Genomic DNA, 26,528 nt, shown 5'->3' on the forward strand with positions numbered 1-26,528 from the left:
ATGGCACCCAGAATTATGTTGCACGAAGCACAATTTCACATCATTCTGGGTCCATTTGTGTGAAAACAAGGTCCAATCAGGCCTAAACGTTACAGGAAGGTAGAATCTATTGAGTTGTAAGTGATCTGAACGTTTCAAGATGATCACACATTCCTATAGGGGGTCAAACCATGCCCCAAAGGTCACCGTGCCTGGTGTCACTTTAAAGAAGTAGTCCAGTTACACCTTTGTGGGCTTATAACTTGGCTTCTGAATGTCCTAGAGAGATCAGGTTTGTTTTAGTGTACTCCAACCAACAGCCCCTACAACCACAAAAAGGAATGGAGTCATTAGCACTTATGGTTTGTAAATGGCACCCAGAATTATGTTGCACGAAGCACAATTTCACATCATTCTGGGTCCATTTGTGTGAAAACAAGGTCCAATCAGGCTGAAACGTTACAGGAAGGTAGAATCTATTGAGTTGTAAGTGATCTGAACGTTTCATGATGATAGCAATTTCCTAAGGGGGTCAAACCATGTCCCAAAGGTCACCGGATCTGGTGTCAATTTAAAGAAGTAGTTTAGTTACACATTTGTGGGCTTATAATTTGGCTTCTGAATGCCCTAGAGAGATCAGGTTTGTTTTAGTGTACTCCAATCAACAGCCCCTACAACCACAAAAAGGAATGGAGTCATTAGCACTTAAGGTTTGTAAATGGCACCCAGAATTATGTTGCACGAAGCACAATTTCACATCATTCTGGGTTCATTTGTTTGAAAACAAGGTCCAATCAGGCTGAAACGCTACAAGAAGGTAGAATCTATTGAGTTGTAAGTGATCTGAACGTTTCAAGATGATCACACATTCCTAAAGGGGGTCAAACCATGCCCCAAAGGTCACCGGGCCTGGTGTCACTTTAAAGAAGTAGTCCAGTTACACATTTGTGGGCTTATAACTTGGCTTCTGAATGTCCTAGAGAGGTTAGGTTTGTTTTAGTGTACTCCAATCAACAGCCCCTACAACCACAAAAAGGAATGGAGTCATTAGCACTTATGGTTTGTAAATGGCACCCAGAATTATGTTGCACGAAGCACAATTTCACATCATTCTGGGTTCATTTGTGTGAAAACAAGGTCCAATCAGGCTGACACGTTACAGGAAGGTAGAATCTATTGAGTTGTAAGTGATCTGAACGTTTCATGATGATAGCACTTTCCTAAGGGGGTCAAACCATGTCCCAAAGGTCACCGGATCTGGTGTCAATTTAAAGAAATAGTCCAGTTACACATTTGTGGGCTTATAACTTGGCTTCTGAATGTCCTAGAGAGATCAGGTTTGTTTTAGTGTACTTCAATCAACAGCCCCTACAACCACAAAAAGGAATGGAGTCATTAGCACTTATGGCTTGTAAATGGCACCCAGAATTATGTTGCACGAAGCACAATTTCACAACATTCTGGGTTCATTTGTGTGAAAACAAGGTCCAATCAGGCTGAAACGCTACAAGAAGGTAGAATCTATTGAGTTGTAAGTGATCTGAACGTTTCAATATGATCACACATTCCTATAGGGGGTCAAACAATGCCCCAAAGGTCACCGGGCCTGGTGTCACTTTAAAGAAGTAGTCCAGTTACACCTTTGTGGGCTTATAACTTGGCTTCTGAATGTCCTAGAGAGATCAGGTTTGTTTTAGTGTACTCCAATCAACAGCCCCTACAACCACAAAAAGGAATGGAGTCATTAGCACTTATGGTTTGTAAATGGCACCCTGAATTATGTTGCACGAAGCACAATTTCACATCAATCTGGGTCCATTTGTGTGAAAACAAGGTCCAATCAGGCTGAAACGTTACAGGAAGGTAGAATCTATTGAGTTGTAAGTGATCTGAACGTTTCATGATGATAGCACTTTCCTAAGGGGGTCAAACCATGTCCCAAAGGTCACCGGATCTGGTGTCAATTTAAAGAAGTAGTCCAGTTACACATTTGTGGGCTTATAACTTGGCTTCTGAATGTCCTAGAGAGATCAGATTTGTTTTAGTGTACTCCAATCAACAGCCCCTACAACCACAAAAAGGAATGGAGTCATTAGCACTTAAGGTTTGTAAATGGCACACAGAATTATGTTGCACGAAGCACAATTTCACATCATTCTGGGTCCATTTGTGTGAAAACAAGGTCCAATCAGGCTGAAACGTTACAAGAAGGTAGAATCTATTGAGTTGTAAGTGATCTGAACGTTTCATGATGATCGCACATTCCTATAGGGGGTCAAACCATGTCCCAAAGGTCACCGGGCCTGGTGTCACTTTAAAGAAGTAGTCCAGTTACACCTTTGTGGGCTTATAACTTGGCTTCTGAATGTCCTAGAGAGATCAGGTTTGTTTTAATGAACTCCAATCAACAGCCCCTACAACCACAAAAAGGAATGGAGTCATTAGCACTTATGGTTTGTAAATGGCACCCAGAATTATGTTGCACAAAGCACAATTTCACATCATTCTGGGTCCATTTGTGTGAAAACAAGGTCCAATTAGGCTGAAACGCTACAGGAAGGTAGAATCTATTGAGTTGTAAGTGATCTGAACGTTTCATGATGATAGCTCTTTCCTAAGGGGGTCAAACCATTTCCCAAAAGTCACCGGATCTGGTGTCAATTTAAAGAAGTAGTCCAGTTACACATTTGTGGGCTTATAACTTGGCTTCTGAATGTCCTAGAGAGATCAGGTTTGTTTTAGTGTACTCCAATCAACAGCCCCTACAACCACAAAAAGGAATGGAGTCATTAGCACTTATGGTTTGTAAATGGCACCCAGAATTATGTTGCACGAAGCACAATTTCACATCATTCTGGGTTCATTTGTGTGAAAACAAGGTCCAATCAGGCTGAAACGCTACAAGAAGGTAGAATCTATTGAGTTGTAAGTGATCTGAACGTTTCAAGATGATCACACATTCCTACAGGGGGTCAAACCATGCCCCAAAGGTCACCGGGCCTGGTGTCACTTTAAAGAAGTAGTCCAGTTACACCTTTGTGGGCTTATAACTTGGCTTCTGAATGTCCTAGAGAGATCAGGTTTGTTTTAGTGTACTCCAATCAACAGCCCCTACAACCACAAAAAGGAATGGAGTCATTAGCACTTATGGTTTGTAAATGGCACCCAGAATTATGTTGCACGAAGCACAATTTCACATCAATCTGGGTCCATTTGTGTGAAAACAAGGTCCAATCAGGCTGAAACGTTACAGGAAGGTAGAATCTATTGAGTTGTAAGTGATCTGAACGTTTCATGATGATAGCACTTTCCTAAGGGGGTCAAACCATGTCCCAAAGGTCACCGGATCTGGTGTCAATTTAAAGAAGTAGTCCAGTTACACATTTGTGGGCTTATAACTTGGCTTCTGAATGTCCTAGAGAGATCAGATTTGTTTTAGTGTACTCCAATCAACAGCCCCTACAACCACAAAAAGGAATGGAGTCATTAGCACTTAAGGTTTGTAAATGGCACACAGAATTATGTTGCACGAAGCACAATTTCACATCATTCTGGGTCCATTTGTGTGAAAACAAGGTCCAATCAGGCTGAAACGTTACAAGAAGGTAGAATCTATTGAGTTGTAAGTGATCTGAACGTTTCATGATGATCGCACATTCCTATAGGGGGTCAAACCATGTCCCAAAGGTCACCGGGCCTGGTGTCACTTTAAAGAAGTAGTCCAGTTACACCTTTGTGGGCTTATAACTTGGCTTCTGAATGTCCTAGAGAGATCAGGTTTGTTTTAATGAACTCCAATCAACAGCCCCTACAACCACAAAAAGGAATGGAGTCATTAGCACTTATGGTTTGTAAATGGCACCCAGAATTATGTTGCACAAAGCACAATTTCACATCATTCTGGGTCCATTTGTGTGAAAACAAGGTCCAATTAGGCTGAAACGCTACAGGAAGGTAGAATCTATTGAGTTGTAAGTGATCTGAACGTTTCATGATGATAGCTCTTTCCTAAGGGGGTCAAACCATTTCCCAAAAGTCAACGGATCTGGTGTCAATTTAAAGAAGTAGTCCAGTTACACATTTGTGGGCTTATAACTTGGCTTCTGAATGTCCTAGAGAGATCAGGTTTGTTTTAGTGTACTCCAATCAACAGCCCCTACAACCACAAAAAGGAATGGAGTCATTAGCACTTATGGTTTGTAAATGGCACCCAGAATTATGTTGCACGATGCACAATTTCACATCATTCTGGGTTCATTTGTGTGAAAACAAGGTCCAATCAGGCTGAAACGCTACAAGAAGGTAGAATCTATTGAGTTGTAAGTGATCTGAACGTTTCAAGATGATCACACATTCCTACAGGGGGTCAAACCATGCCCCAAAGGTCACCGGGCCTGGTGTCACTTTAAAGAAGTAGTCCAGTTAAACCTTTGTGGGCTTATAACTTGGCTTCTGAATGTCCTAGAGAGATCAGGTTTGTTTTAGTGTACTCCAATCAACAGCCCCTACAACCACAAAAAGGAATGGAGTCATTAGCACTTATGGTTTGTAAATGGCACCCAGAATTATGTGGCACGAAGCACAATTTCACATCATTCTGGGTCCATTTGTGTGAAAACAAGGTCCAATCAGGCTGAAACGTTACAGGAAGGTAGAATCTATTGAGTTGTAAGTGATCTGAACGTTTCATGATGATAGCACTTTCCTAAGGGGGTCAAACCATGTCCCAAAGGTCACCGGATCTGGTGTCAAATTAAAGAAATAGTCCAGTTACACATTTGTGGGCTTATAACTTGGCTTCTGAATGTCGTAGAGAGATCAGATTTGTTTTAGTGGACTCCAATCAACAGGCCCTACAACCACAAAAAGGAATGGAGTCATTAGCACTTAAGGTTTGTAAATGGCACCCAGAATTATGTTGCACGAAGAACAATTTCACATCATTCTGGGTTCATTTGTGTGAAAACAAGGTCCAATCAGGCTGAAACGTTACAGGAAGGTAGAATCTATTGAGTTGTAAGTGATCTGAACGTTTCAAGATGATCACACATTCCTATAGGGGGTAAAACCATGTCCCAAAGGTCACCGGGCCTGGTGTCACTTTAAAGAAGTAGTCCAGTTACACCTTTGTGGGCTTATAACTTGGCTTCTGAATGTCCTAGAGAGGTTAGGTTTGTTTTAGTGTACTCCAATCAACAGCCCCTACAACCACAAAAAGCAATGGAGTCATTAGAACTTATGGTTTTTCAAATGGCGCCCAGAATTATGCTGCACTAAGCACAATTTCACATCATTCTGGGTTCATTTGTGTGAAAACAAGGTCCAATCAGGCTGAAACGTTACAGGAAGGTAGAATCTATTGAGTTGTAAGTGATCTGAACGTTTCATGATGATAGCACTTTCCTAAGGGGGTCAAACCATGTCCCAAAGGTCACCGGATCTGGTGTCAATTTAAAGAAGTAGTCCAGTTACACATTTGTGGGCTTATAACTTGGCTTCTGAATGTCCTAGAGAGATCAGGTTTGTTTTAATGTACTCCAACCAACAGCCCCTACAACCACAAAAAGGAATGGAGTCATTAGCACTTATGGTTTGTAAATGGCACCCAGAATTATGTTGCACTAAGCACAATTTCACATCATTCTGGGTCCATTTGTGTGAAAACAAGGTCCAATCAGGCTGAAACGTTACAAGAAGGTAGAATCTATTGAGTTGTAAGTGATCTGAACGTTTCATGATGATCGCACATTCCTATAGGGGGTCAAACCATGTCCCAAAGGTCACCGGGCCTGGTGTCACTTTAAAGAAGTAGTCCAGTTACACCTTTGAGGGCTCATAACTTGGCTTCTGAATGTCCTAGAGAGATCAGGTTTGTTTTAGTGTACTCCAATCAACAGCCCCTACAACCTCAAAAAGGAATGGAGTCATTATCACTTAAGGTTTGTAAATGGCACCCAGAATTATGTTGCACGAAGCACAATTTCACATCATTCTGGGTCCATTTGTTTGAAAACAAGGTCCATTCAGGCTGAAACGCTACAAGAAGGTAGAAACTATTGAGTTGTAAGTGATCTGAACGTTTCAAGATGATCGCACCTTCCTATAGGGGGTAAAACCATGTCCCAATGGTCACCGGGCCTGGTGTCACTTTAAAGAAGTAGTCCAGTTACACCTTTGTGGGCTTATAACTTGGCTTCTGAATGTCCTAGAGAGGTTAGGTTTGTTTTAGTGTACTCCAATCAAAAGCCCCTACAACCACAAAAAGGAATGGAGTCATTAGCACTTATGGTTTGTAAATGGCACCCAGAATTATGTTGCACCAAGCACAATTTCACATCATTCTGGGTCCATTTGTGAGAAAACAGGGTCCAATTAGGCTGAAACGTTACAGGAAGGTAGAATCTATTGAGTTGTAAGTGATCTGAACGTTTTATGATGATAGCTCTTTCCTAAGGGGGTCAAACCATGTCCCAAAGGTCACCGGATCTGGTGTCAATTTAAAGAAGTAGTACAGTTACACATTTGTGGGCTTATAACTTGGCTTCTGAATGTCCTAGAGAGATCAGGTTTGTTTTAGTGTACTCCAATCAACAGCCCCTAGAACCACAAAAAGGAATGGAGTCATTAGCACTTATGGTTTGTAAATGGCACCCAGAATTATGTTGCACGAAGCACAATTTCACATCATTCTGGGTTCATTTGTGTGAAAACAAGGTCCAATCAGGCTGAAACGTTACAGGAAGGTAGAATCTATTGAGTTGTAAGTGATCTGAACGTTTCATGATGATAGCACTTTCCTAAGGGGGTCAAACCATGTCCCAAAGGTCACCGGATCTGGTGTCAATTTAAAGAAGTAGTCCAGTTACACATTTGTGGGCTTATAACTTGGCTTCTGAATGTCCTAGAGAGATCAGGTTTGTTTTAATGTACTCCAATCAACAGCCCCTACAACCACAAAAAGGAATGGAGTCATTAGCACTTATGGTTTGTAAATGGCACCCAGAATTATGTTGCACGAAGCACAATTTCACATCATTCTGGGTCCATTTGTGTGAAAACAAGGTCCAATTAGGCTGAAACGTTACAGGAAGGTAGAATCTATTGAGTTGTAAGTGATCTGAACGTTTCATGATGATAGCTCTTTCCTAAGGGGGTCAAACCATGTCCCAAAGGTCACCGGATCTGGTGTCACTTTAAAGAAGTAGTACATTTACACATTTGTCGGCTTATAACTTGGCTTTTGAATGTCCTAGAGAGATCAGGTTTGTTTTAGTGTACTCCAATCAACAGCCCCTACAACCACAAAAAGGAATGGAGTCATTAGCACTTATGGTTTGTAAATGGCACCCAGAAGTATGTTGCACGAAGCACAATTTCACATCATTCTGGGTCCATTTGTGTGAAAACAAGGTCCAATCAGGCTGAAACGTTACAGGAAGGTAGAATCTATTGAGTTGTAAGTGATCTGAACGTTTCATGATGATAGCACTTTCCTAAGGGGGTCAAACCATGTCCCAAAGGTCACCAGATCTGGTGTCAATTTAAAGAAGTAGTTCAGTTACACATTTGTGGGCTTATAACTTGGCTTCTGAATGTCCTAGAGAGATCAGGTTTGTTTTAGTGTACTCCAATCAACAGCCCCTACAACCACAAAAAGGAATGGAGTCATTAGCACTTATGGTTTGTAAATGGCACCCAGAATTATGTTGCACGAAGCACAATTTCACATCATTCTGGGTTCATTTGTGTGAAAACAAGGTCCAATCAGGCTGAAACGCTACAAGAAGGTAGAATCTATTGAGATGAAAGTGATCTGAACGTTTCAAGATGATCACACATTCCTATAGGGGGTCAAACCATGCCCCAAAGGTCACCGGGCCTGGTGTCACTTTAAAGAAGTAGTCCAGTTACACCTTTGTGGGCTTATAACTTGGCTTCTGAATGTCCTAGAGAGATCAGGTTTGTTTTAGTGTACTCCAATCAACAGCCCCAACAACCACAAAAAGGAATGGAGTCATTAGCACTTATGGTTTGTAAATGGCACCCAGAATTATGTTGCACGAAGCACAATTTCACATCATTCTGGGTCCATTTGTGTGAAAACAAGGTCCAATCAGGCTGAAACGTTACAGGAAGGTAGAATCTATTGAGTTGTAAGTGATCTGAACGTTTCATGATGATAGCACTTTCCTAAGGGGGTCAAACCATGTCCCAAAGGTCACCGGATCTGGTGTCAATTTAAAGAAGTATTTCAGTTACACATTTGTGGGCTCATAACTTGGCTTCTGAATGTCCTAGAGAGATCAGGTTTGTTTTAGTGTACTCCAATCAACAGCCCCTACAACCACAAAAAGGAATGGAGTCATTAGCACTTAAGGTTTGTAAATGGCACCCAGAATTATGTTGCACGAAGCACAATTTCACATCATTCTGGGTTCATTTGTGTGAAAACAAGGTCCAAACAGGCTGAAACGCTACAAGAAGGTAGAATCTATTGAGTTGTAAGTGATCTGAACGTTTCAAGATGATCACACATTCCTATAGGGGGTCAAACCATGCCCCAAAGGTCACCGGGCCTGGTGTCACTTTAAAGAAGTAGTCCAGTTACACCTTTGTGGGCTTATAACTTGGCTTCTGAATGTCCTAGAGAGATCAGGTTTGTTTTAGTGTACTCCAATCAACAGCCCCTACAACCACAAAAAGGAATGGAGTCATTAGCACTTATGGTTTGTAAATGGCACCCAGAATTATGTTGCACGAAGCACAATTTCACATCATTCTGGGTCCATTTGTGTGAAAACAAGGTCCAATCAGGCTGAAATGTTACAGGAAGGTAGAATCTATTGAGTTGTAAGTGATCTGAACGTTTTATGATGATAGCACTTTCCTAAGGGGGTCAAACCATGTCCCAAAGGTCACCGGATCTGGTGTCAATTTAAAGAAGTAGTCCAGTTACACATTTGTAGGCTTATAACTTGGCTTCTGAATGTCCTAGAGAGATCAGATTTGTTTTAGTGTACTCCAATCAACAGCCCCTACAACCACAAAAAGGAATGGAGTCATTAGCACTTAAGGTTTGTAAATGGCACCCAGAATTATGTTGCACAAAGCACAATTTCACATCATTCTGGGTTCATTTGTGTGAAAACAAGGTCCAATCAGGCTGAAACGTTACAGGAAGGTAGAATCTATTGAGTTGTAAGTGATCTGAACGTTTCAAGATGATCACACATTCCTGTAGGGGGTAAAACCATGTCCCAAAGGTCACCGGGCCTGGTGTCACTTTAAAGAAGTAGTCCAGTTACACCTTTGTGGGCTTATAACTTGGCTTCTGAATGTCCTAGAGAGATCAGGTTTGTTTTAGTGTTCTCCAATCAACAGCCCCTACAACCTCAAAAAGGAATGGAGTCATTAGCACTTAAGGTTTGTAAATGGCACCCAGAATTATGTTGCACGAAGCACAATTTCACATCATTCTGGGTCCATTTGTGTGAAAACAAGGTCCAATCAGGCTGAAACGCTACAAGAAGGTAGAATCTATTGAGTTGTAAGTGATCTGAACGTTTCAAGATGATCGCACATTTCTATAGGGGGTAAAACCATGTCCCAAAGGTAACCGGGCCTGGTGTCACTTTAAAGAAGTAGTCCAGTTACACCTTTGTGGGCTTATAACTTGGCTTCTGAATGTCCTAGAGAGGTCAGGTTTGTTTTAGTGTACTCCAATCAACAGCCCCTACAACCACAAAAAGGAATGGAGTCATTAGCACTTATGGTTTGTAAATGGCACCCAGAATTATGTTGCACGAAGCACAATTTCACATCATTCTGGGTCCATTTGTGTGAAAACAAGGTCCAATTAGGCTGAAACGTTACAGGAAGGTAGAATCTATTGAGTTGTAAGTGATCTGAACGTTTCATGATGATAGCACTTTCCTAAGGGGGTCAAACCATGTCCCAAAGGTCACCGGATCTGGTGTCAATTTAAAGAAGTAGTTCAGTTACACATTTGTGGGCTTATAACTTGGCTTCTGAATGTCCTAGAGAGATCAGGTTTGTTTTAGTGTACTCCAATCAACAGCCCCTACAACCACAAAAAGGAATGGAGTCATTAGCACTTAAGGTTTGTAAATGGCACCCAGAATTATGTTGCACGAAGCACAATTTCACATCATTCTGGGTTCATTTGTGTGAAAACAAGGTCCAAACAGGCTGAAACGCTACAAGAAGGTAGAATCTATTGAGTTGTAAGTGATCTGAACGTTTCAAGATGATCACACATTCCTATAGGGGGTCAAACCATGCCCCAAAGGTCACCGGGCCTGGTGTCACTTTAAAGAAGTAGTCCAGTTACACCTTTGTGGGCTTATAACTTGGCTTCTGAATGTCCTAGAGAGATCAGGTTTGTTTTAGTGTACTCCAATCAACAGCCCCTACAACCACAAAAAGGAATGGAGTCATTAGCACTTATGGTTTGTAAATGGCACCCAGAATTATGTTGCACGAAGCACAATTTCACATCATTCTGGGTCCATTTGTGTGAAAACAAGGTCCAATCAGGCTGAAATGTTACAGGAAGGTAGAATCTATTGAGTTGTAAGTGATCTGAACGTTTTATGATGATAGCACTTTCCTAAGGGGGTCAAACCATGTCCCAAAGGTCACCGGATCTGGTGTCAATTTAAAGAAGTAGTCCAGTTACACATTTGTGGGCTTATAACTTGGCTTCTGAATGTCCTAGAGAGATCAGATTTGTTTTAGTGTACTCCAATCAACAGCCCCTACAACCACAAAAAGGAATGGAGTCATTAGCACTTAAGGTTTGTAAATGGCACCCAGAATTATGTTGCACAAAGCACAATTTCACATCATTCTGGGTTCATTTGTGTGAAAACAGGGTCCAATCAGGCTGAAACGTTACAGGAAGGTAGAATCTATTGAGTTGTAAGTGATCTGAACGTTTCAAGATGATCACACATTCCTGTAGGGGGTAAAACCATGTCCCAAAGGTCACCGGGCCTGGTGTCACTTTAAAGAAGTAGTCCAGTTACACCTTTGTGGGCTTATAACTTGGCTTCTGAATGTCCTAGAGAGATCAGGTTTGTTTTAGTGTTCTCCAATCAACAGCCCCTACAACCTCAAAAAGGAATGGAGTCATTAGCACTTAAGGTTTGTAAATGGCACCCAGAATTATGTTGCACGAAGCACAATTTCACATCATTCTGGGTCCATTTGTGTGAAAACAAGGTCCAATCAGGCTGAAACGCTACAAGAAGGTAGAATCTATTGAGTTGTAAGTGATCTGAACGTTTCAAGATGATCGCACATTTCTATAGGGGGTAAAACCATGTCCCAAAGGTAACCGGGCCTGGTGTCACTTTAAAGAAGTAGTCCAGTTACACCTTTGTGGGCTTATAACTTGGCTTCTGAATGTCCTAGAGAGGTCAGGTTTGTTTTAGTGTACTCCAATCAACAGCCCCTACAACCACAAAAAGGAATGGAGTCATTAGCACTTATGGTTTGTAAATGGCACCCAGAATTATGTTGCACGAAGCACAATTTCACATCATTCTGGGTCCATTTGTGTGAAAACAAGGTCCAATTAGGCTGAAACGTTACAGGAAGGTAGAATCTATTGAGTTGTAAGTGATCTGAACGTTTCATGATGATAGCACTTTCCTAAGGGCGTCAAACCATGTCCCAAAGGTCACCGGATCTGGTGTCAATTTAAAGAAGTAGTTCAGTTACACATTTGTGGGCTTATAACTTGGCTTCTGAATGTCCTAGAGAGATCAGGTTTGTTTTAGTGTACTCCAATCAACAGCCCCTACAACCACAAAAAGGAATGGAGTCATTAGCACTTAAGGTTTGTAAATGGCACCCAGAATTATGTTGCACAAAGCACAATTTCACATCATTCTGGGTTCATTTGTGTGAAAACAAGGTCCAAACAGGCTGAAACGCTACAAGAAGGTAGAATCTATTGAGTTGTAAGTGATCTGAACGTTTCAAGATGATCACACATTCCTATAGGGGGTCAAACCATGCCCCAAAGGTCACCGGGCCTGGTGTCACTTTAAAGAAGTAGTCCAGTTACACCTTTGTGGGCTTATAACTTGGCTTCTGAATGTCCTAGAGAGATCAGGTTTGTTTTAGTGTACTCCAATCAACAGCCCCTACAACCACAAAAAGGAATGGAGTCATTAGCACTTATGGTTTGTAAATGGCACCCAGAATTATGTTGCACGAAGCACAATTTCACATCATTCTGGGTCCATTTGTGTGAAAACAAGGTCCAATCAGGCTGAAATGTTACAGGAAGGTAGAATCTATTGAGTTGTAAGTGATCTGAACGTTTTATGATGATAGCACTTTCCTAAGGGGGTCAAACCATGTCCCAAAGGTCACCGGATCTGGTGTCAATTTAAAGAAGTAGTTCAGTTACACATTTGTGGGCTTATAACTTGGCTTCTGAATGTCCTAGAGAGATCAGGTTTGTTTTAGTGTACTCCAATCAACAGCCCCTACAACCACAAAAAGGAATGGAGTCATTAGCACTTAAGGTTTGTAAATGGCACCCAGAATTATGTTGCACGCAGCACAATTTCACATCATTCTGGGTTCATTTGTGTGAAAACAAGGTCCAATCAGGCTGAAACGCTACAAGAAGGTAGAATCTATTGAGTTGTAAGTGATCTGAACGTTTCATGATGATAGCACTTTCCTAAGGGGGTCAAACCATGCCCCAAAGGTCACCGGGCCTGGTGTCACTTTAAAGAAGTAGTCCAGTTACACCTTTGTGGGCTTATAACTTGGCTTCTGAATGTCCTAGAGAGGTTAGGTTTGTTTTAGTGTTCTCCAATCAACAGCCCCCACAACCACAAAAAGGAATGGAGTCATTAGCACTTATGGTTTGTAAATGGCACCCAGAATTATGTTGCACGAAGCACAATTTCACATCATTCTGGGTTCATTTGTGTGAAAACAAGGTCCAATCAGGCTGAAACGTTACAGGAAGGTAGAATCTATTGAGTTGTAAGTGATCTGAACGTTTCAAGATGATCGCACATTCCTATAGGGGGTAAAACTATGTCCCAAAGGTCAACGGGCCTGGTGTCACTTTAAAGAAGTAGTCCAGTTACACCTTTGTGGGCTTATAACTTGGCTTCTGAATGTCCTAGAGAGGTTAGGTTTGTTTTAGTGTACTCCAATCAACAGCCCCTACAACCACAAAAAGCAATGGAGTCATTAGAACTTATGGTTTTTAAATGGCACCCAGAATTATGCTGCACTAAGCACAATTTCACATCATTCTGGGTCCATTTGTGTGAAAACAAGGTCCAATCAGGCGGAAACGTTACAGGAAGGTAGAATCTATTGAGTTGTAAGTGATCTGAACGTTTCATGATGATAGCACTTTCCTAAGGGGGTCAAACCATGTCCCAAAGGTCACCGGATCTGGTGTCAATTTAAAGAAGTAGTTCAGTTACACATTTGTGGGCTTATAACTTGGCTTCTGAATGTCCTAGAGAGATCAGGTTTGTTTTAGTGTACTCCAATCAACAGCCCCTACAACCACAAAAAGGAATGGAGTCATTAGCACTTAAGGTTTGTAAATGGCACCCAGAATTATGTTGCACGCAGCACAATTTCACATCATTCTGGGTTCATTTGTGTGAAAACAAGGTCCAATCAGGCTGAAACGCTACAAGAAGGTAGAATCTATTGAGTTGTAAGTGATCTGAACGTTTCGTGATGATAGCACTTTCCTAAGGGGGTCAAACCATGCCCCAAAGGTCACCGGGCCTGGTGTCACTTTAAAGAAGTAGTCCAGTTACACCTTTGTGGGCTTATAACTTGGCTTCTGAATGTCCTAGAGAGGTTAGGTTTGTTTTAGTGTTCTCCAATCAACAGCCCCCAAAACCACAAAAAGGAATGGAGTCATTAGCACTTATGGTTTGTAAAAGGCACCCAGAATTATGTTGCACGAAGCACAATTTCACATCATTCTGGGTTCATTTGTGTGAAAACAAGGTCCAATCAGGCTGAAACGTTACAGGAAGGTAGAATATATTGAGTTGTAAGTGATCTGAACGTTTCAAGATGATCGCACATTCCTAGAGGGGGTAAAACCATGTCCCAAAGGTCAACGGGCCTGGTGTCACTTTAAAGAAGTAGTCCAGTTACACCTTTGTGGGCTTATAACTTGGCTTCTGAATGTCCTAGAGAGGTTAGGTTTGTTTTAGTGTACTCCAATCAACAGCCCCTACAACCACAAAAAGGAATGGAGTCATTAGCACTTAAGGTTTGTAAATGGCACCCAGAATTATGTTGCACGAAGCACAATTTCACATCATTCTGGGTTCATTTGTGTGAAAACAAGGTCCAAACAGGCTGAAACGCTACAAGAAGGTAGAATCTATTGAGTTGTAAGTGATCTGAACGTTTCAAGATGATCACACATTCCTAAAGGGGGTCAAACCATGTCCCAAAGGTCACCGGATCTGGTGTCAATTTAAAGAAGTAGTCCAGTTACACATTTGTGGGCTTATAACTTGGTTTCTGAATGTCCTAGAGAGATCAGATTTGTTTTAGTGTACTCCAATCAACAGCCCCTACAACCACAAAAAGGAATGGAGTCATTAGCACTTAAGGTTTGTAAATGGCACCCAGAATTATGTTGCACAAAGCACAATTTCACATCATTCTGGGTTCATTTGTGTGAAAACAAGGTCCAATCAGGCTGAAACGTTACAGGAAGGTAGAATCTATTGAGTTGTAAGTGATCTGAACGTTTCAAGATGATCACACATTCCTGTAGGGGGTCAAACCATGTCCCAAAGGTCACCGGGCCTGGTGTCACTTTAAAGAAGTAGTCCAGTTACACCTTTGTGGGCTTATAACTTGGCTTCTGAATGTCCTAGAGAGATCAGGTTTGTTTTAGTGTTCTCCAATCAACAGACCCTACAACCTCAAAAAGGAATGGAGTCATTAGCACTTAAGGTTTGTAAATGGCACCCAGAATTATGTTGCACGAAGCACAATTTCACATCATTCTGGGTCCATTTGTGTGAAAACAAGGTCCAATCAGGCTGAAACGCTACAAGAAGGTAGAATCTATTGAGTTGTAAGTGATCTGAACGTTTCAAGATGATCGCACATTTCTATAGGGGGTAAAACCATGTCCCAAAGGTAACCGGGCCTGGTGTCACTTTAAAGAAGTAGTCCAGTTACACCTTTGTGGGCTTATAACTTGGCTTCTGAATGTCCTAGAGAGGTCAGGTTTGTTTTAGTGTACTCCAATCAACAGCCCCTACAACCACAAAAAGGAATGGAGTCATTAGCACTTATGGTTTGTAAATGGCACCCAGAATTATGTTGCACGAAGCACAATTTCACATCATTCTGGGTCCATTTGTGTGAAAACAAGGTCCAATTAGGCTGAAACGTTACAGGAAGGTAGAATCTATTGAGTTGTAAGTGATCTGAACGTTTCATGATGATAGCACTTTCCTAAGGGGGTCAAACCATGTCCCAAAGGTCACCGGATCTGGTGTCAATTTAAAGAAGTAGTTCAGTTACACATTTGTGGGCTTATAACTTGGCTTCTGAATGTCCTAGAGAGATCAGGTTTGTTTTAGTGTACTCCAATCAACAGCCCCTACAACCACAAAAAGGAATGGAGTCATTAACACTTAAGGTTTGTAAATGGCACCCAGAATTATGTTGCACGAAGCACAATTTCACATCATTCTGGGTTCATTTGTGTGAAAACAAGGTCCAATCAGGCTGAAACGCTACAAGAAGGTAGAATCTATTGAGTTGTAAGTGATCTGAACGTTTCAAGATGATCACACATTCCTATAGGGGGTCAAACCATGCCCCAAAGGTCACCGGGCCTGGTGTCACTTTAAAGAAGTAGTCCAGTTACACCTTTGTGGGCTTATAACTTGGCTTCTGAATGTCCTAGAGAGATCAGGTTTGTTTTAGTGTACTCCAATCAACAGCCCCTACAACCACAAAAAGGAATGGAGTCATTAGCACTTATGGTTTGTAAATGGCACCCAGAATTATGTTGCACGAAGCACAATTTCACATCATTCTGGTTCCATTTGTGTGAAAACAAGGTCCAATCAGGCGGAAACGTTACAGGAAGGTAGAATCTATTGATTTGTAAGTGATCTGAACGTTTCATGATGATAGCACTTTCCTAAGGGGGTCAAACCATGCCCCAAAGGTCACCGGGCCTGGTGTCACTTTAAAGAAGTAGTCCAGTTACACCTTTGTGGGCTTATAACTTGGCTTCTGAATGTCCTAGAGAGGTTAGGTTTGTTTTAGTGTTCTCCAATCAACAGCCCCTACAACCACAAAAAGGAATGGAGTCATTAGCACTTATGGTTTGTAAATGGCACCCAGAATTATGTTGCACGAAGCACAATTTCACATCATTCTGGGTTCATTTGTGTGAAAACAAGGTCCAATCAGGCTGAAACGTTACAGGAAGGTAGAATCTATTGAGTTGTAAGTGATCTGAACGTTTCAAGATGATCGCACATTCCTATAGGGGGTAAAACCATGTCCCAAAGGTCAACGGGCCTGGTGTCACTTTAAAGAAGTAGTCCAGTTACACCTTTGTGGGCTTATAACTTGGCTTCTGAATGTCCTAGAGAGGTTAGGTTTGTTTTAGTGTACTCCAATCAACAGCCCCTACAACCACAAAAAGCAATGGAGTCATTAGAACTTATGGTTTTTAAATGGCACCCAGAATTATGCTGCACTAAGCACAATTTCACATCATTCTGGGTTCATTTGTGTGAAAAAAAGGTCCAATCAGGCTGAAACGTTACAGGAAGGTAGAATCTATTGAGTTGTAAGTGATCTGAACGTTTCATGATGATAGCACTTTCCTAAGGGGGTCAAACCATGTCCCAAATGTCACCGGATCTGGTGTCAATTTAAAGAAGTAGTCCAGTTACACATTTGTGGGCTTATAACTTGGCTTCTGAATGTCCTAGAGAGATCAGGTTTGTTTTAATGTACTCCAACCAACAGCCCCTACAACCACAAAAAGGAATGGAGTCATTAGCACTTATGGTTTGTAAATGGCACCCAGAATTATGTTGCACGAAGCACAATTTCACATCATTCTGGGTTCATTTGTGTGAAAACAAGGTCCAATCAGGCTGAAACGTTACAAGAAGGTAGAATCTATTGAGTTGTAAGTGATCTGAACGTTTCAAGATGATCACACATTCCTATAGGGGGTCAAACCACGCCCCAAAGGTCACCGGGCCTGGTGTCACTTTAAAGAAGTAGTCCAGTTACACCTTTGTGGGCTTATAACTTGGCTTCTGAATGTCCTAGAGAGATCAGGTTTGTTTTAGTGTACTCCAATCAACAGCCCCTACAACCACAAAAAGGAATGGAGTCATTAGCACTTATGGTTTGTAAATGGCACCCAGAATTATGTTGCACGAAGCACAATTTCACATCATTCTGGGTCCATTTGTGTGAAAACAAGGTCCAATCAGGCGGAAACGTTACAGGAAGGTAGAATCTATTGAGTTGTAAGTGATCTGAACGTTTCATGATGATAGCACTTTCCTAAGGGGGTCAAACCATGTCCCAAAGGTCACCGGATCTGGTGTCAATTTAAAGAAGTAGTTCAGTTACACATTTGTGGGCTTATAACTTGGCTTCTGAATGTCCTAGAGAGATCAGGTTTGTTTTAGTGTACTCCAATCAACAGCCCCTACAACCACAAAAAGGAATGGAGTCATTAGCACTTAAGGTTTGTAAATGGCACCCAGAATTATGTTGCACGCAGCACAATTTCACATCATTCTGGGTTCATTTGTGTGAAAACAAGGTCCAATCAGGCTGAAACGCTACAAGAAGGTAGAATCTATTGAGTTGTAAGTGATCTGAACGTTTCATGATGATAGCACTTTCCTAAGGGGGTCAAACCATGCCCCAAAGGTCACCGGGCCTGGTGTCACTTTAAAGAAGTAGTCCAGTTACACCTTTGTGGGCTTATAACTTGGCTTCTGAATGTCCTAGAGAGGTTAGGTTTGTTTTAGTGTTCTCCAATCAACAGCCCCCACAACCACAAAAAGGAATGGAGTCATTAGCACTTATGGTTTGTAAATGGCACCCAGAATTATGTTGCACGAAGCACAATTTCACATCATTCTGGGTTCATTTGTGTGAAAACAAGGTCCAATCAGGCTGAAACGTTATAGGAAGGTAGAATCTATTGAGTTGTAAGTGATCTGAACGTTTCAAGATGATCGCACATTCCTATAGGGGGTAAAACTATGTCCCAAAGGTCAACGGGCCTGGTGTCACTTTAAAGAAGTAGTCCAGTTACACCTTTGTGGGCTTATAACTTGGCTTCTGAATGTCCTAGAGAGGTTAGGTTTGTTTTAGTGTACTCCAATCAACAGCCCCTACAACCACAAAAAGCAATGGAGTCATTAGAACTTATGGTTTTTAAATGGCACCCAGAATTATGCTGCACTAAGCACAATTTCACATCATTCTGGGTCCATTTGTGTGAAAACAAGGTCCAATCAGGCGGAAACGTTACAGGAAGGTAGAATCTATTGAGTTGTAAGTGATCTGAACGTTTCATGATGATAGCACTTTCCTAAGGGGGTCAAACCATGTCCCAAAGGTCACCGGATCTGGTGTCAATTTAAAGAAGTAGTTCAGTTACACATTTGTGGGCTTATAACTTGGCTTCTGAATGTCCTAGAGAGATCAGGTTTGTTTTAGTGTACTCCAATCAACAGCCCCTACAACCACAAAAAGGAATGGAGTCATTAGCACTTAAGGTTTGTAAATGGCACCCAGAATTATGTTGCACGCAGCACAATTTCACATCATTCTGGGTTCATTTGTGTGAAAACAAGGTCCAATCAGGCTGAAACGCTACAAGAAGGTAGAATCTATTGAGTTGTAAGTGATCTGAACGTTTCGTGATGATAGCACTTTCCTAAGGGGGTCAAACCATGCCCCAAAGGTCACCGGGCCTGGTGTCACTTTAAAGAAGTAGTCCAGTTACACCTTTGTGGGCTTATAACTTGGCTTCTGAATGTCCTAGAGAGGTTAGGTTTGTTTTAGTGTACTCCAATCAACAGCCCCTACAACCACAAAAAGCAATGGAGTCATTAGAACTTATGGTTTTTAAATGGCACCCAGAATTATGCTGCACTAAGCACAATTTCACATCATTCTGGGTTCATTTGTGTGAAAACAAGGTCCAATCAGGCTGAAACGTTACAGGAAGGTAGAATCTATTGAGTTGTAAGTGATCTGAACGTTTCATGATGATAGCACTTTCCTAAGGGGGTCAAACCATGTCCCAAAGGTCACCGGATCTGGTGTCAATTTAAAGAAGTAGTCCAGTTACACATTTGTGGGCTTATAACTTGGCTTCTGAATGTCCTAGAGAGATCAGGTTTGTTTTAATGTACTCCAACCAACAGCCCCTACAACCACAAAAAGGAATGGAGTCATTAGCACTTATGGTTTGTAAATGGCACCCAGAATTATGTTGCACGAAGCACAATTTCACATCATTCTGGGTTCATTTGTGTGAAAACAAGGTCCAATCAGGCTGAAACGTTACAGGAAGGTAGAATACATTGAGTTGTAAGTGATCTGAATGTTTCAAGATGATCGCACATTCCAATAGGGGGTAAAACCATGTCCCAAAGGTCAACGGGCCTGGTGTCACTTTAAAGAAGTAGTCCAGTTACACCTTTGTGGGCTTATAACTTGGCTTCTGAATGTCCTAGAGAGGTTAGGTTTGTTTTAGTGTACTCCAATCAACAGCCCCTACAACCACAAAAAGCAATGGAGTCATTAGAACTTATGGTTTTTAAATGGCACCCAGAATTATGCTGCACTAAGCACAATTTCACATCATTCTGGGTTCATTTGTGTGAAAACAAGGTCCAATCAGGCTGAAACGTTACAGGAAGGTAGAATCTATTGAGTTGTAAGTGATCTGAACGTTTCATGATGATAGCACTTTCCTAAGGGGGTCAAACCATGTCCCAAAGGTCACCGGATCTGGTGTCAATTTAAAGAAGTAGTCCAGTTACACATTTGTGGGCTTATAACTTGGCTTCTGAATGTCCTAGAGAGATCAGGTTTGTTTTAATGTACTCCAACCAACAGCCCCTACAACCACAAAAAGGAATGGAGTCATTAGCACTTATGGTTTGTAAATGGCACCCAGAATTATGTTGCACGAAGCACAATTTCACATCATTCTGGGTTCATTTGTGTGAAAACAAGGTCAAATCAGGCTGAAACGTTACAAGAAGGTAGAATCTATTGAGTTGTAAGTGATCTGAACGTTTCATGATGATCAAACATTCCTATAGGGGGTCAAACCATGTCCCTAAGGTCACCGGGCCTGGTGTCACTTTAAAGAAGTAGTCCAGTTACACCTTTGTGGGGTTATAACTTGGCTTCTGAATGTCCTAGAGAGATCAGGTTTGTTTTAGTGTACTCCAATCAACAGCCCCTACAACCTCAAAAAGGAATGCAGTCATTAGCACTTAAGGTTTGTAAATGGCACCCAGAATTATGTTGCACGAAGCACAATTTCACATCATTCTGGGTCCATTTGTGTGAAAACAAGGTCCAATCAGGCTGAAACGCTACAAGAAGGTAGAATCTATTGAGTTGTAAGTGATCTGAACGTTTCAAGATGATCGCACATTCCTATAGGGATTAAAACCATGTCCCAAAGGTCACCGGGCCTGGTGTCACTTTAAAGAAGTAGTCCAGTTACACCTTTGTGGGCTTATAACTTGGCTTCTGAATGTCCTAGAGAGGTTAGGTTTGTTTTAGTGTACTCCAATCAACAGCCCCTACAACCACAAAAAGGAATGGAGTCATTAGCACTTATGGTTTGTAAATGGCACCCAGAATTATGTTGCACGAAGCACAATTTCACATCATTCTGGGTTCATTTGTGTGAAAACAAGGTCCAATCAGGCTGAAACGTTACAGGAAGGTAGAATCTATAGAGTTGTAAGTGATGTTGGGGTTATTAGGAGCGAACAATTAGTAAGCTTCAACTTACTTTTGGATTCTTCAATAAATTCTGTAAATATGGGAATATTTACTGATTAATTAATTAATTAAGATATTCTTAGATATACGGGGCACCATTCCCCTTTAACCGGGGAAAAATTGAATCCAAAACTCTTATCAGTCTTTCTTGAAGTTCGTAGAATCCTTGGAGCAGAGACTTCTCTTCGACACAACAAAGCTACTGGAGACGAAAATCTGAATTTTATAACATTTAATTAACAATTTGTCAAATGAATAAACAGTGGCATAAATGAATAATAACCATGTGATATAATAAAAGGATGTATATTCAAAATAATGTTCAAGGTGTTTTGTGTGTATGTATGTGTGTGTGTGTTTCTAAAATGGAGTCTGTATGCAAGATGGCTGACCCCTTTGTCTGGCTAAAGTGTGAGTGGCAACTTGCACTTTAACTTCCAAGGCACTTAGAACCATCAGTAACTTAACCTTAAATTCACTCAAAACATTTCAAAGGATCATGAAACAACACAAAGGATTAATCACGAATAATATCTTTTAGTTTAACCACGTGGCCAAGCAGAAAACATTTAAAGATACCAAACAATGATCAATAAGCAGTTTATTTATTCAAAATGACCCGAAGGACGAATTGGGAGCGAAAGAGGAAAACACGAAGCTACTTTTTAAGCAATAGCGTGGTTTTATTGCTTATTCTGGACTATAGAGGAAACGGGAGAAGAAAAGGAGAGAGAAAAATGAGTTTCCTGATCACCAGAGCAGCAAGGCGTCCCCAGCTGTTTGATTTGACGGTTCTCCGTTTTCTCCGCAGTTTTCAGCGTCATCCGTCGGTTTGATGCTTTCTCCGTTGTTTGGCGTTCTCCGGGAGTGTTTCTCCACGGGCTGGACACAAAGAGAACGAAGTTTCTTTTGTGCTGAGTTTGACAACTTACAGCGTCTCTGAGAGCTGAATGGAGCTCCGCTCGTTCCCAGTCAGGTCCCGATGATGGTGGAGTGGTTTCCAGCGGTTGCGTGGCTCAACTTGGGCACTTAGAGCTTCCGCGTGCTCAAGTTGTCGGAGCGTTCGACAAGCGTGTCCTTACCGCCAGGTATCCTGGGCAAAAGAACGAGGTTTCTTTGTCTCTGCTGAAGATTTATGGTCTTAGTTCGCGGGAAAAGCTCCACGGCTTCCCGCACATGCGCAGAACGTGTTTCTGGTACTAGGCGGTGACATCACCCAATGCTTCCGTGTGCAAAGCATCATGGGAAATGAAGTTTCTTGGCGCTGATGTGATTATTTGCTTTTCAGAGCAATTTAAGCACAGTCATTTTGGAGAAAATCACTGCATAGTAATTTCCTCATGAGGTCAGACCCTCAACATTCCCCCTTTTGGTTTCGGGGATCGCGCCCAAAGCTCGATCGTCGGAAGCACAGATGGGTTTGTTCCTCATGAACGTAGGTCGACTTGATCGTCGGAAGCACAGGTGGGGTTGTCCCTTAGGACGTTGGTCTCCTTGGACGCCTTTGTCTTTGGTCTTTGTCTTGGATCCTGGCGCCTTTGGTCTTTGATCCTGGTCAGGCACAAAGAGGATAGGAAACGGGATAGTCCCCAACGCGCATAACGAGAAGAAGCCACTCACGCAGGTGGTACGCAATGATGATGTCGTCCATGCGAGAGGTAGTAGTGTAGAAGGAGGAAGGTCGGTGGGCGGTTAACTCCACGAGGGGACACAAAGGCATCTCACCGCCGGCCATACAGTTCAGTTTATGGATCACGCGGTGATGTACGAGGTCCATAGTTCGCAAACGCGCATTGACCTATGTGGTCCCAAGATTCCCCCCTTTTTTGGTCCAAAGGGTGGATCAGGACAGTCTTTGGGCTAAAACAAGGACCATAAAACTAAGAGGTACTACAATGTGCTGGTGCGTCAGACAGAGTCATTGACAGACTGAGCTGGGCCGGCACATAACCACTAGTTAATATGTGACCAAGTACGAAACAAAAATACAGAAAACCCCCCCAAAAAAAACATATAACATCCAAGAAAATTCATAGCAACCTTGAGGTCTCATAAAATACATTCTTAGGTCATACATTCAGTGTGTAGCTTATAAAGAATGTGACATAATGCAACACTCAGATAAAAAATGTGAGGTAGACTAAAGTGAGAACTACTCTTAGGGTTACAGAATAACAAAGAAAATGTTGCTCACCCCCTTTAGACAGGTGTGGTACATTCGCGCTTGGAGTCTACCCGAACGCGGTCACGAGGCACACCGTAGGTGAGCAAGTGCATCTTATCTTGGAGTTTATTAACACGCCTGTAGGCGGAATAAGCTATCACGGCCATGATGAGCCATTCCATCCCCAGGGCGACCAATGTGCAGATTAAAGTCGTATAATCTGTGTCAATGTAGCGTCTTGGGCGTCAAAGTAAGTTCACGCGGGTTTTGTGTGAACTTAACAAATTTGGTTCCTTCAATCAGTAATTGTTGGTCAATTTCTAAATCGAAGGCAAAGTTATAACCCTGGAAAGCGTCCATGATCTCAATCTCTGAGTCATGCTGTTCGAGGTTGAGGTGATGGAGTGTCAGGTTTCTAGTTCAAAGTGGAAATGCCTACCGTCCTTTCAAATACCAATGTTCAGCATCGACCTAAACCTATAGATGTGAGGTGTCACAATTATGGGAACGTTTAACAGGAAACCGAGTTCAAATTTTTTTTCAACGTGAATGGGCATTGCACTACTTAGGCTGTACGCTAGGTGGATTTGTGAAAGGTGCACAGTAGAGGGGTAGCAGCTGTCAAGCTATCTTTGAGCAGGTCCAGTGGTACCAAGTACGGGGAAATACGACTTTCAACCAAGCTGTCCAGCGTGGAACTTACTTCCCTGAGCAGGTCCTACATCAAATCTCTCACCACTCGTGTGTACACAATATCCTGAGGTATGGTTTCAGACAAAGTCTTGAATGCACGTAGAGATTCATTAATCAGAACCTAGTGTAGGTACCAGAGTACTCTGTAAGGTTTTAGTAGGTACATCCTGTTAGCGGTCTAGGAAGGAGTTTCTCTTGGTTAGTGAAAGTGACGGCGGGGGGGGGGGGCTGGTTCTTTGTCGGTTAGTGCATGTTAGTGGGTTAAACGTGCACTTTCCCCCCCTTTCCATTTCCATACATAGAACTATGTCGAGACTACGTCTACCTCCTGCAGGGAGTCTGGTCTCTGTACCCGCGGGGATGGTTTGACGTAGGGTTTGATTTGGTTTGCATGCACCCATTTGTAGACAGGCTCCTGTCTCGCTTTGGTGATGCGTAACCTGTATGCAACTGGAGAGAGTTTTGCCACGATCTCAAATGGTCCTGACCAGCAGGGCAGGAACTTCTTAGCTTTGCGTGCCGGTTGGGCGAACCGAAAGTAGAATACTTTGTCACCCACCTCGTATTCGCGGCTGGTTGTCTTTTGGTCGTAGTAGGCCTTAGTGCCTTCTACGTTGGTCTCCAGTTTTTTCTGAGCGTGCGCGAACGTAGCTCTGAGGTGTGTTTTCAAGTCTGCCACATACTGATGAGCGGTATAGGCAGTGGCAACACTGACATCCTCTGGGTGATACAGGAGGTGCAGTGGTAGAGTCATCAGTCTGCCGGTCATCATCTCAAAGGGCGTAACCCCCGTGGATCGCTGTGGAGTGGACCGTATGGCCATCAGGACCAGAGGGAGCTTGACGTCCCAGTCCTTCCCAGTGGAGCAGACGTACTTTTTGAGCATAGAGACGACCGTGCGGTTCATCCGTTCGACCTGTCCGGATGACTGTGGGTGATAGGGGAGGTGGAATCTCACTTCCACTCCCAGAAGTTCAAACAGGGACGTCATTACACTGGATGTGAAATGAGTTCCTCGGTCAGAGTCAATGCAGAGTGGAAGTCCCCATCGACTGAAAATGTGGTTAATCAGCAGTACAGCGGTTGTGACGGCTGTATCGTTTGGTGCTGGAAGGCACTCCACCCACTTTGTGAAACTGCAAGTTACAGTTAGCATATATTTGTTTCCTCTTGCCGATTTGGGAACCGGTCCAACCCAGTCGATCTGCAGGTGGGACCAAGGGAAGGTTATTCCCCTGCGTTGCAGTGGTGCTCTAGCAAGCGGCTGGGAGGGTTGAAACTGGGCACAGACAAGGCAGCCTTGGACATAGCTGTGTACATCCTTGGACATCGATGGCCAATATGCTACTTCTGTCAGTGACGCGAGGGTAGCTTTTGCTCCGCGGTGACCTCCAACCGGAGTGTCGTGGGCGTAGGCAAGCATTACTCCTCTGTGGTCGAGTGGAACAACCCAGCGCGGCGGGCTGTGATCGTCACGCATGTAAACTAACAAATGGTTTTGTAGTTTCAGGTGCGCGAGTTGACGATGCAGGGTTACCAAATCTCGGCTTGCGCCAGTAGGTGGTGACGGTTGTTCAGGCATCGGTCCCTTTTGGAGAAGCTCGCGGATGAGCTTCAGGTCAGGATCTTGTTCCTGCATAGTGACTAGGTCCGTGTCCTGTGGCTGTCTGCCTAGAAACACGGGTACCCCAACGGTCCGAGGTTCGTCTGCCTGTTTAGCATGTCGACGAGTAATCGCGCAGACCTCGTGAATGGCCTTGGGTGGAAGCCACTCGTCTTTGAATTCCCAGCAGGTTCCCTGGTCAGCACCGAGCTTAGCAAGGCAGTCAGCTTCGTCATTACCATCTTTCTCCGGACCTAGGGTCCTGGAGTGACCTTTGACCTTTTTCCAGTAGACCATTATGCCTTTCTCAGTGGTGAGCAGATCACACACTAGGAATAACTCCGAGTGTTTCGCGTCTCTGTTCCTGGCGTTTTTCATGTGGTTCTCCTTCCACATGGGGAAGTGAGAAATGAAGCTGTGTCTAGCGTAGTTTGAATCTGAGCAAAGGACGATTTGAGTGATGTCCAAGGCTGCCGCCTGCTGGAGGGTTATCAACACTGCAGCGATTTCGGCGTACTGACTAGACTTTTGGCCCAACCGGTAGTGATTTGGTTGCTTAGTGTCACAGTCCACCCAAACGACTCCAACCCCGGCACGGAGCTGGCCTTCGTGAAGGTAGGCACATCCGTCAGTGTAAACTTTCGGAAGCCCTTGGCAAACATTCTCATCAAAGTAGCGATGATTGTATGCGGTTGGGTAGACTGCGGCAGGTGTGTCCAGGGGGCCCATGACGGAGTCAGAGTCACAGTGCTGGCAGCCTGCTAGCCCTTGTCCTAGCGCTAGCTTGGTGTTCTGACCATACTTGACCTCAATGTTGTATCCTTGGAGCACCATCATCCACGTCGCAATGCGGCTGTTTGACACTCTTCCTTCGCGCAGTCGCTGGCTGTTTAGGAAGGTGACAGGCTGATGACACGTTTCAATGATCACTTTCTGTCCACCGATGTAACTACAAAAGTGTTCGACGGCCCAGACTGTAGAGAGGAGAGCTCTCTCGCA

This window comes from Nothobranchius furzeri, chromosome 1, assembly GCF_043380555.1.
Source record: "Nothobranchius furzeri strain GRZ-AD chromosome 1, NfurGRZ-RIMD1, whole genome shotgun sequence".
Lineage (NCBI taxonomy): Eukaryota > Metazoa > Chordata > Actinopteri > Cyprinodontiformes > Nothobranchiidae > Nothobranchius > Nothobranchius furzeri.